General features: G+C 30.4%; 1 pseudogene; it reads left to right on the top strand.

The window, feature by feature from the left end:
• Nucleotides 1-2,453: 2,453 nt before the first annotated feature.
• Nucleotides 2,454-8,222, top strand: LOC114184464 (annotated as a pseudogene).
• Nucleotides 8,223-13,690: the final 5,468 nt, after the last annotated feature.

Below are 13,690 nucleotides of genomic sequence, written 5' to 3'. Positions count from 1 at the left end.
CACTTGGCATAATAGTGACACGTGACACTATCACTGTCACATCACACTGTCACTGTCACGTGGCACAACGTCAGCTTGACACATGACAAATTTTTAATTTTTTTTTTAAAATTAAAAAATCAAAAAATCAAAAAATAAATAGAAAAATTTAGGAACTGACAATGACACCCCTTTAACGTTGTTACTGCACCGCTAACAGAAATGACTTAATTGCATTGAATTTTCGAAAATAGGAACCAAATTAAGATAAAAAAAACAGAGGGACCAAATAGATATTTTGCTACGAAAATAGAGACTAAAGACTATAGATGACAAATAAACCCGTCCCCGTGGGTATTGTCCGAACCTGTCCCTGTTTTGACGGGGAATCTCCGCATTTACTGGGTATGGGTATGGGTATGGGGAATCCCCGACTTTTTCAATTGGGTATGGGGATGTACATATCCCCGCCATAATACCCGTCCCCGCCATATCTCCATATTCACAATTAATTAAGTAACCTTATGTATACATATATATATATATATATATATATATATATATGTATATATATATATATATACATATATATATATATATATGTATATGTATATATATATATGTATATGTATATATATATATATATTTTCTTTTTCAATTTTTTTATTCTAAATATTTGATCTCCAATATATTTTTCATCTTATCATAACATTTATGTAATTTTGTTAAAATGATGTATGTGAATTAAACAAATTTTATGTCTCAAATTTGAATATTTTTATTATTTTTAATATTTTTATTTATTGTATATTTTCCTTTCACATGAGTATGTTTAATACTCTCAATTTAAGTGTTTAATAGCATAAACCTTTCATTTACTAGGTAATATAAAAAAAAAATTCTTTACTTATTTTTATTAATTTTTGTTTCATTTGAAGAACTCTTTTGCTTATCTAAAACAATTATTTCTCAACCATTGAGTATATATATGTTGATATTTGAAAGGTGTTCTTAAATGTCTAAGGTATTTTTCATCTTATCATACCCTTAATTATACATTCATTTTCCTCTGTGCGATTTCTTTCAATAGTTTCTCAAATTGTTTCTAAAACATACATTTGTTAATTTTTTAATATTTTTATTTGTTTTTTATTTTCATCATGTAGAATACTATTTCAGTATATTTTATCTAATTATTTTTTGTTTTCTAACTCATTATATCAATTATACTGTAATTTTTCACTATAATTGCATAAATAACTTTTATTTACTACAATATTAAAATTTAATGTAATTGCCATGAATATTTTTTTATCACCATCCAACATATACTGGAGTTCAAAAGATACAATATCCATGTTAATCTTTTTATTATGTTTATTATTTGTTATTTGCGTCATTTTGATTAAATTATGTATTATCATTTTTATTAGTGTATAAAAAAAGAGATTCATTAGAATTTAAAAAATTGAAGTAAACAAACATTTAAAATATATTTTAATTTGAATATTTGTTTTCCTTTAAATTTTTTAAAAATATTTTAAATTCATTAATGTTTGTAGTTTGCAAATTTAATAATGTTTTAGTTGTTATGAAATTTTATTTGGTATTCCAATCTAAAATGTAAACAATTATAATTTATTTCAAAGTATTTGGTATCGGAGAAATAACCATCCTCCTAGTATTAAATATTTGATAATATTATGTTTCCTTTATCGTAATATTTTATTATTTTATAAAAATTAATTAAAATTATATTGAAGTAGTAAGAAAATAGGTACGGGTATGGGTACGAGATTATACCCGTTACCTGGTGGGGATGAAGATGGGATAAAACTTTGATACCCGTTAGGTTTGGATATGTGGATGAGGATGAAATTTTTTTACAGGGATGGATATGGGATAGTGAAACCCGTCCCCGCCCTGCCCCGTTGCCATCCCTACTAAAGACATAATTTAACTAAAAATTAAACCAAATTAATTAAATCACATAATCAAAACCAATTCAATCCATTCCACCACACACACCATTTATAATTATATATTCTTCAATTTAGAATTTGATAAAAAAAAAACTATAAACAATGACAATATTTAATATATTTGTTGAATAATAATTTGTCACTATTGGTTTAGTATATGTAAACATAGTTTAAAACATTAAAGTCCAGAATATTTATTCATAATCCGGTTTAATAGGAACACGCGAATAAATCCTAAATACTAAAGTTCATGTTTATCCCAGATGAGGAAGTGAATAAGTTTTATTATAACGTACAACGTATTGGAAAATCTTACCAAAAAAAACAAAAACAAACATATTTGCATTTTTTCAAAATAATTCAAATTAAGGTAATGTATTTTATTTTTTCAAAAGGTCTATATATATATAAATCAATCAAACGTAAAATTCCTTAGTGTGCAAGTTCATTGTAACTCAAAGTTTCACTCTTTAATAAGAGCATTGTTCCACCATGACTGTAGCTCATCCCAACAATGAATGCAACGAGAAAGACCATCAAATTTTCAACATTGACAAAGATCTCTCTTCTTTCGATAATTTGGAGTACCTAGAACAACCACTTTGTGTTCCACATGATTCACTGCAAAATTTAGATTATTGGTTCTCTTTGTGGAGCAGCACGGATCCTATTTCCATTGATTTCATGATTTCTAACTCTTCAGAATCCCAAAAGAAGGAATCACAACAACATGACAATATTGAAGATGACAATGAGGATGACGAGACTGAGAAAAGAAGGTCGAATATGCAAATCAATCATGGCTGCTTGCAGTATCTGTTAAAGTTGGATAATAAATCAATAAAATTTAGAAAGTGCAGAACAAAATTCAGAAAGAAAATGGTGTGTGCCAATGAGGTCAAAGATGAAGGAAGAAAATGTAGTCATTGTGAATCGACAGACACTCCTCAATGGAGAACCGGTCCTTTGGGACCAAAAAGTTTGTGCAATGCGTGTGGTGTGAGATATAAATCTGGAAGATTATTTCCAGAATATAGACCTGCTAAGAGTCCAACTTATGATGTGAAGAAACATTCAAATCTTCATAAAGAAAGATTAAGAACGACACATTATCATGGTAGCAGAAGATAAGTTTTTTTTCTTTTTCGCTATGATTTCGCTTAGTCTAGATTAATGTGCAGGGTTTTTTTAATCTAGCATGTTTTATTTTAGTTATTTTTTTTTAATCTAGGAGGTTTTATTTTAGAATTATTTCAATTCTGTACATCTTGGTTTCTTTTATTGTTAAATAAAAGTATTTTAAATAGTCATGTTAAGTAATTCACAAAAAAAAAAATATTATTCTAAACATTATATTTTTTATTGCACATACTATTTACCTGTTTATATATTAGTGGAAACATAAACATTAATTATATTAATTTTAATTATATATTTTTAAAATTAAAAGGTCGGTGTTTTAAAATTTAAAATTTCAAATAACATTTATCCTATACTTCAATGATAAATCATTTCATCCAATATAATTGCACTTTCACCCACATGTATAGATTATTACTTTCACCTGCATGATATAGATTCTGTACATTATAAATTTATTATATTTTTTAATTTATGTCTTATTAATTATTATTTATACTAATAATAATAATAATTTCAATTAATAATTAGGCTTTTTTTCATGAACCCTTCCTAGATTATACTAGATATTAACTTAGAATAGATTTCATCATACATTAATTTCGGACGTAAAATTTTAAAAATTATAGATTTATTATATTATTAGTTTATATATTTCTAATTATTCATTATACAAATAATAATTAGAATAATTATTTGAATTAATAATTAATAATATAAATAAGAAAAAAATAAAAATTGAAAATATAGTTAGAATAAAATAGTTAACTAAAAAACTAATTTAAAGTTGAAAAACTACAACTAAAATGTTTAGTAAGGATATAGGCTTTAAGCTTTACTACTTAGAAAAACTAAATTAAAACTAATTTCCTATTATAGATGAAACTAACTAATTTTTAATTATAATAGTTATCTATAACTATATATAAAGAGGATTCACTCTTTTGTGTCCACATTTCATAATTCCAATTTTGTTTTTTATTATATAATTCTAACTTTACCCTTTACAATGTAATTATTTGTTAAATTTTTAAAAATTAACTGTTACTTTTACAAGTTCTTATAAAACTATTTACTTATCTCCTTTTTTTTCCATTTATCAACAATTATTTTTTCATATTTTCTCCGTACATTTTACTTTATTTTTTATAAATATAATTTTATTTTGTTTATTAACTTAATAACATTACAATATCATCAACTACTACTATAATATCATATATCACTGGGGCAGAAAACACATTTTATGACAGGTAAAAAGGACTTATTATGACAGGTATTCTGACATCATAGTTGCGGGAGTCATAAAAAGTGCGCTCTTTCTATGATACCACAAAAACCTGTCATAGTAACTCTAACTTACAAAAGATTGCAAGTCAACTTACTATGGCAGGTCACTAAATACCTATCATAATAAGTGATTTTTTTAAAATTTTTAAATTCTTTCAATTTTTCTCTATTCATATTAGTATTAGCCGAATATAACAATATACAATTCTCAAATAAAAAAATTTCATTGACTTACTTTATCCAATAAACATTATCCAAAAGTGACTTACTCTATCAAATTATATATATATATATATATATATATATATATATATATATATATATATATATATATATATATGCGGAGTATTATGGATGCAGGGGTGCCTTAGCACCCCCAAAAATTTTAAAATTTTTTTTACCATAGATATTTTGATTTTTTTTATTACAGATATTAGTATTTTGATTTTATTTTGTTATAAATATTAAATAAATATTTTATTTCTTTTATAAACATAATAATTAATATTAATAAATAATAAAATATAAAATCAAATATAATAAAAAATAAAGATTAAAAAGATTTATCAAGATATTTTATATTATTTGTTTTCATTATAAATTGTGTTTTTCATAAATTTTTCTCATATTTCATTCTCATTTGTTTTCTTTTATTTCTGAAAAGAAAAAGATCTATTATTTTTTCTCTTATTTCTCCTTTATTCTCTTCCATCATCGATGAAGAAAAGAAGAAGGTAATTCTTTCGTCTCATTTGATAGTGAAATATTAATTCAATAATTTATTTAATGAGTCACTTTTATATGTTTATGCCTTGAATTTCTTACAAATTGTTCTCATCTTCCATTCTTACCTATTTTCTTTTGTTTCTAAAGAGAAAAAGATCAATTATTTTTGCTTTCATCTCTCAACTGTTCTCTTCCATCCTCGAAGAAATAAAGAAGGTAATTCTCTATTGTCTCATTTGATAGTGAAATATTAATTCAATAATTTATTTAATGAGCCACTTTTATATGTTTATGCCTTGAATTTCTTACAAATTGTTCTCATCTTCCATTCTTACCTATTTTCTTTTGTTTCTGAAGAGATAAAGATCAATTATTTTTGCTTGCATCTCTCAATTGTTCTCTTCCATCCTCGAAGAAATAAAGAAGGTAATTCTCTTTTGTCTCACTTGATAGTGAAATATTAGTTTAATAATTTATTTAATGAGCCTCTTTTATATTAATTTTTTATTTTATCAACATAGAAGAAAAAATGATTGTACTGTGTGTTTTTTATAATTGAATTTTAAGTGTGGTTTGATTATCATCGAATTTTATTTTGGTATTTATGTCTCTCAATTTTTTATTAGATTATGATAAATCATTTCTTAGTATTTTTTTTAAATAGGTATATTGATGAAGAATAAAAGAATAGATTCATTTTTTAAAAGTGATAAAAGGGAAGCTACCCGTGAAGATGAAAACAAGACAAATTCAACTCTTCCAGATATTCTGAAGCATGATACTAATGTTCCAATTGTTCAATCAGAGGAGCCCCGTTTTAACGTTCAAAAAATTATAGGTGAGGAGTTTCATATTAATTCTTTGGAACGTGATCCCGGAAAACGTCTTCAAATATGGGAATATCCAATGAGTCAAAGAGATGAGATTCGAAGAGCTTATTTAAAATGGTGTCCATATCAAATGCAACTTGAAAACTATCCTTATTCTAAGGAAAAACATCCAAGGAGATTTCAATCTAGTTAGTTTAAAATGTTTCCTTCTTGGCTAGAGTATTCCCCGACTAATGATAGAGCTTATTGTTTGGCATGTTATCTATTTAGTTCAAAGCCATATGGTCGTTTTGGATCAGATGTGTTTACTAAACAAGGTTTTAGATCATGGAGAAAGGTTAATGCGGGAAAAAGATGTGCATTTCTCAACCACATCGGAGATAGTCCTTACTCACCGCATAACAGTGCAATGAAAGCTTGTGAAGACTTGTTGAATCAATCTATGCACATTAATAACATTATAAATATTCAAAGTTCAAAACAAGTCTGCAAGAATCGTTTACGGCTCAAAACCTCTATTGACACAATTCGTTGGCTAGCATTTCAAGCTTGTGCATTTAGAGGCCACGAGGAAACACCAGAGTCAAGTAATAGAGGTAACTTTCTTGAAATGATTAAACTTCTAGCATCATATAATGATAAAGTGGCACAAGTTGTGTTAGAAAATGCTCCTTATAATGCTAAGTATACTTCTCATCATATTCAGAAAGAAATCTTGCACATTTTCTCTAGAAAAGTAAGAAGTCACATTCGAGAAGAAATTGGAGATTCTAAATTTTGCATAATTGTTGATGAAGCACGTGATGAATCTAAGAAAGAGCAAATGGCTATTGTTTTGAGATTCGTAGATAAGGATGGTAATATAAAAGAACGATTTTTTGATATTGTGCATGTTAAGGATACAACAACCGTCACTCTAAAAAAAGAATTGAGTGTCGTTCTCTCTAGGCATAATCTTGATGTTTCCAATATCCACGGTCAAGGGTATGATGGTGCTAGTAATATGAGGGGAGAATGGAATGGGTTGCAAGCATTATTTCTCAATGATAATCCTTATGCTTATTATGTGCATTGTTTTGCTCATAGACTACAACTTGCTTTGGTGGCTGCTTCAAGCGAGGTCATTCCAGTTCATCAATTTTTTTCAAATTTGGCTTTTATTGTAAATGTTGTGTGTTCCTCTAGTAAACGTCATGATGAGTTACAAGCTATTGAATTAGATGGAATAACTCAATTGTTAGAAATGGGTGAACTTGAAGCTGGTAAAGGAAAAAATCAAATTGGCACTTTAAAACGAGTTGGTGATACTCATTGGAGCTCGCATTTTTATTCCATTTGTAGTATGATGAAGCTATATAATGCATCTTGTTTGGTTCTTTGAAAAATTATTGTTGATGGATCAACTTATTCTCAAAGGGGTGATGCTGATGCTGCATTGAATATGTTGTCTTCATTTGAGTTCATATTAATTTTACACATGATGAAAGAGATTATGGGAATTACTGACGGTCTTTGCCAAGCTTTGCAGAAACAATCTCAGAATATATTGAATGCTATGCAATTGGTTTGTTCTACTAAAATTTTGATTCAAAAGTTGAGGGATGATGGTTGGCAAAATCTATTGAAAGGTGTGGTATTCTTTTGTGAACAACATGACATTGATATTCCTGATTTTAATTCTACTTATGTTGCACGTCATGGCCGTTCTCGACATCAAAAAGATCATGTCACTGTGGAACATCATTTTAGGGTGAATATATTTCTTGTTACAGTGGACAAGCAGTTGCAAGAATTAAATGACAGGTTTAGTGAGCAAACAATGGAACTTTTAACTCTAAGCAATGCTTTAGTTCCTAAGGATGCTTATAAAGCTTTTAACATTGAGGATATATGCACTCTTGTGAACAAATATTATCCTTTAGATTTTAGTGAGCAAGAGAAGATTAGTTTAAAATTTCAACTTCAACATTTTCTTATTGATGCTCCTAACCATCCAGATTTGAAGAATTTATCAACCATGCTTGAATTATGTCAATCTTTGGCAAGAACAGGAAAGTCAAGGACATTCTACTTGATTGATCGTTTAATTCGTCTTATTTTAACTCTTCATATTTCTACAACTACAACAGAAAGATTATTTTCTGCAATGAAGATTATCAAAACAAGATTGCGGAATAAAATGGAAGATGAATTTCTTGCCGACAATATGATTATTTACATTAAAAAAGAAATAGCTGAAAATTTTAGTTCTGATTCAATTATTGATGAGTTCTGAAGGAACGAAGGGCAATCTTTTAGATATTTGTGATTTCTTTTTTAGTTATCGTTATACTAAGTTATGAATTCATTTTTATTGTATAAATTTTGGATGTATTATTTGGGCTCCCCCAACAATGTTGGTCAAGATCCGCCACTCTCTCTCTCTCTCTCTCTCTCTATATATATATATATATATATATATATATATATATATATATATATATATAATCCTACAACTTTAAAATTTATTCATACATTCTAAAAAATACTAAATATTCTACACATCTCACTGTGAACAGACCATCCAAAGAGATTCCAATATCTTCCCTATGCCGATAGGAGCAAGAAAATCACAACAACCAAAGGCTTCTATCCCAAGTTCTTTCTAGTGTCTAAAGTCCACTGCTATAATAATCTGCAAAACGGTAACAAGAGTATAATGAGAAATTTAATAAAAACGTTTCATTTCATTGATAAAACTAAAAGATAATAACATCTTAAACAAATAATTATTATGCAACATATCATTTGACTTTTGGACTTGGTGGCTTTCACCGTCATCAACCCTACACCGGAACCAGCACCAGAATAAACAATTTCAACATATCAATTGTTTTATTTAAATTATAAGGCAAAAGATATTAACTAAAATAATGAATGTCATCAAAATAAATGATAAAATATCTTATTTTTTTAATAATGATTAACATAATAACATTTTTTCAAGTTCTCTTATTAAATTATATATTTTAAGATTTTTCCACTTCCAAAAACTTATATAAAAAGCAATTTATTAAACATTGGTATAAAATATGTAATAAAAATTACTTCAGTACAGTTTTTGTTTTTTAATATTGTTTCCACTTGTCCTTAATTTTACATAAAGCACTAATAGAAATGAATTAAGTAAGGAGAAAATACTTATACACCTATGTTGTTAACATTTTTTTACTTAAAGGTAATATTTTAATATATTATACCAGCTAGTTTTATCATACCTTATCGGAATCAAATATCAAGAATCATTAACTTGATACCTGCGATGACCTTCCACTAATTTTGCCATGTTCCTATTATAGGTAGGAACAAATGTGTTGATGGCTACTGAAAGCATAAAATCCAAGGCTGCCATCTGAGATGAATGATTCTGGAACTGCCGCAACTCATCCCAGGTTAACAATGTTTCCTTTTTCACCTAAAATTGCGAAGAAGAAAAGTCACATGCTTCCATGAAGAACATTTTTAAAGGGTAGAAAGGAGGATCACAAGAGAAAATGCACATTTAGCACTAACACAAAAAAGCCTTTTAATGTCCGACATTTTCGACCTTTGACGTCTGTCCAAACACCGACGTCGTATCGGGTGACGTCAAAATAACGTCGGCAAAATAGCAGACGTCACTTGACGTCGGTCCTTTTTGGAGTCCGACGTTATCCAACGTCGGGGCCAGTAATAGTAGACGTCAATTTTTGCACCAGAAAGAGGGAAAAAACTGAGCAATTTAACGTCTGTCAGAGACTGTCAGACGTTAAATAACGTCGGCCCTGCAACAGTCAGACGTTAAATTACGTCGGCCTTGGTACAGTCCGACGTTAAATTACGTCTGTCAGGGCACACCAGACGTCAAACTGCACCATTTTTTTAAAAAAATTTGACTGTTTTTACAATATCCACACACCTGAAAATCAGAAAATTCCCAGAACAATTTCATAAAACTTTCAGCACAATTTTAGAGTTACAGTTATATATAATAGAACTAAAGTTTCAACATATATTCTAAACTAATATAAATAACAACAAACTAAAAGTTTCTACATGAAATTCTTGTACAATAAAGTTTTTAAAACGAGTTCTAATTCATGTGGTATCAACTCCATCTCTCCAATAGATATGCTGCTCATTCCTGTCTTAGTGTGTGGATAATGTCATCTGGTAGAGGTGATGGATTCTTGAATCGCTGAAAAAGTAATACAATTTCATTATGTATGAATATCATTCTTTAAAGTTTGATATGATTTATAATATGTGAAAGATATATATAATTACCTCTATCCATTCATCTTTAACTGCAGCTCGAATGATTGTTCTTATCCAAGACATGACATAATATCCACATTCCCATGAATCTTCTTGCTTGTTACACTGAACATTACAAATAAAATAAACACATCAAAGTCATAAGTTGACATACAGAAATTAATAACTTTAAAATGAATGAGTTCTAACCTTTGGATATATGACTTTAAGTTGTTGGCCTCTAGGTTTACCCACAATTCTAATGAAATTTTGGAAACATAAAACATATATAAGTTTTTATAACTAAGTAGATACATAGGTTAGGATTGAAAAAAAAATAATACTTACTCTTGTAACATGTTTTTAAAAGCTGGTGGAATCTTCCTATGGCATGAACAAAACCATACAACTAGGCATTGTCTTGGAATGATGAGACAAAGTTGCCAATGATACCTACCATCAATCACAAGTACTTAGCCAAAATAATTAATAATACTTCACAAAATATTATTAGCAAAAACACTTACGAATCAATGTATGGCGCAAAGTAGATCTCTCTATTTGACTCAACCATCCATGTTTGCAAATAAAGTTTGATTTGGTCAGGTGAGTTTCCCGAAGGTTGAATTGTTTGAGGTTCAATGAATCCATAGACGGAAGATCGACCTTGGTCCACAATGACTTTGTCCATGTACCTACAAGAAGACAGTTAGGTATAATATTAAAAGGTACCAATTCCTTGCTTTAAATATGAAATACAATAAAAAAAATCTTACATGCACCATAGTTGTATGACTGAAATATTTAACATCTTGTCTCCTGTAATGATCTCTAGTGCATCATTCAGGTTTATGTACAATGGGACATGACAATGGAGGCCAAATACTCTTAACTCCCACTCTAGCTCTACCGGTCCTCTTTTCAACTTGTGTAATTTCAAAAGCAGCTTTCCTAGAGGATCATCTTCTGCTTCCGCCATTTCATCATCTTCACGTATAACACGTGGACGTCGGACCGGCTGTTTTTCAGGACGAGTGGATTGAAATAAAGATTTAGAAAGGTTTGACGTTAAAAGTTTTATAAATTGTAAGATTGAACTACTAAAAACATGATGTCATAATACCTTTGGTGGGCTAAAGTATGGCATGATCAATGCTTTAGGCCAAGCAATAAATGTGCCTAAAGCTTCCCCAACAAATTGGATTTCTGAAGTTGGCACAGGCACTTGGGCATGGGGATCTCGAACTTCATCAATCATCACACGCACATGATGGGGCAATAGAGGAACACCATGGATAGTCTCCCCACCCTGAAGTTGTCGTCCTATGGCCACTACGCGCGGGGGGTCTTCATCAACCAATAGCTCATACTGACTTGTGTAGTCAGTATGATCAACACCAGAGCATGAGCCTTTTGTACTCACACGTTGTCCTGTTGGAGCTTGAGTGGGTAATTCCATGTTCTGTTGCTGCATGGACTGAAGCTTTTCTTCAAGTGTTCTTTGTATTTGTTGTTGCTGTTGAAGTTGTTCCATAAAATGTTGCTCCATAATTCCCATGCGTTGGTTGAATCTTTCCTCCATTTGTTGCTCCATCTTCCTCAAGGCCTCTTGACTCAACGATTCATTACTTCTTTGTGGAGGACCAAAGTAATCTCGAAGACCAATGGCACCTCCAACACCACGCACACGTCCTGGGTGCTCTGGCCTTCCAATTGCCGTTGTGAGTATATCGTCCCGACCATGGCCAACAAACGAACCCTGAGTCTCTTGCTCAATTAATTCATCCTACACCACAAAAGAAAGTTTAATCAAAAGGAGAAACATATGAACTATGATAGTCAAATAAGATTTGTACTTACTATTTTTTGAGATATGATTTGAGCTGATTGTGATGTCATTTGCCCATCGGACTTAGTCCGAGCAGCCTTCCACATCTCGTACCTAGGAATTGCATCCACTAGGTCAGGGGACTCAAGTCCCAGAGACTGTGCACGCGACTTTTTCAATTTTTTCTCCAATAATGCATAACCACCTCGAGAGAGTACATGTGGTGTATCATTAAGCCTTTGTCTTTGTTGGGCTGCTGTCCTTTTTTCCTGTCACACATAACATTATTTAATAGTTTGAATACAGAAATGTATGACTAGTGTCACTATAAACAAATTTAACAAACAAACCTGCCAGTCTCCAGACTCTCTACATGCACGAAATTGCATCCACTCCTCCTCCGAGATTTTGTACTTCTCACAAGGAGTGTCATGTTGTCTATCTCCAAACACATATAAACGTGTGAGCCTTGCCTTGAAGTCCCTCCATCTGGTGGCTATGTGAGATAAGACTTTCTTTCTAATTCGCTCAGTGTTCGGAGTAATCTCAAATTTGTGCTGTTTAAAACATAAAATATGTTATGTTAACAGTAACATAAAAAAATACTATAGTTGGTTTAAGTAAACATACCACAAGATCCTGCCATAGGAGGTTCTTCTCGACCTCCGCGACGTCATCCCAACATGCAATTGCAATAGAAACTTTCGTTTTGGCCAACATTCCTATGTAGCTACGGTACTTTTTTTCCCAAGGGCCACTGGGTTCACCCGATCGAGGATCAATGTGGACCGACATCCTCTCTCGTCGGTTTGTGACATCCGGCAACCGAGTCACAGATCTACCAGGTCCCTCCTGGTCTGATCCGGAGCTTGTCATACCTGAAACATATCATTAGGAAATGTTAACAATGAAAATATACTCAATTAACCTCTATTATATTAAAACAGGAAGAAAAATAAAAAAAAGTAAATGTGACAATATTATTAAATAAACACCTATCAAGAAATTGTGTTCTCCCATATGCCTTCATTGTGATCACTTTGAATAGCATGGATGTCATCAGTTACATCATCAACTTTGTCTTGAATGGTTCTTGATGAGAAAGACGTTGTCTCAAGTATGTCTAGACAATCTTCATCATCATTTACGTGCATGTTTCTTCCTTCCAATACAACTGACAATTTCTGATTGGCTGGATCAATGACATAAAAAATTTGTCTTGCTTGACTAGCCATAATAAATGGTTCATTTGTATCACTCATCTTGTTAAGATCCACCAAAGTAAAGCCAAAGTCATCTGTGCTAACACCCGAATTACTCTCAACCCATTTACACTTGAAAACTGGCACTCTAAAAGTCACATAATCAACTTCCCATATTTCGTGTATTATTCCAAAGTAACTCATGGATGCTGTAACTGGATTCTTGTCCTTAGAACTGGCAAAATGTACAGATTCAGCTTGAAGTGTAACCCCACTATTTTGAACTCTACTTTTGTCATCTTCCATCTTTGAATAAAAACAATGATTGTTTATGTAGTACTCGCCATATGTAATGACATCATTGTTCGGTCCACGAGCTAGCCTCAATAGAGTTTCAGAAACATTTGGAGTCGCGTAAACCTTTTTCTTAAACCATGA

This window comes from Vigna unguiculata, chromosome 5 (assembly GCF_004118075.2).
Source record: "Vigna unguiculata cultivar IT97K-499-35 chromosome 5, ASM411807v1, whole genome shotgun sequence".
Lineage (NCBI taxonomy): Eukaryota > Viridiplantae > Streptophyta > Magnoliopsida > Fabales > Fabaceae > Vigna > Vigna unguiculata.
The sequence above is the reverse complement of the archived record's forward strand: the minus strand, read 5'-3'. Positions and strand labels throughout refer to the sequence as shown.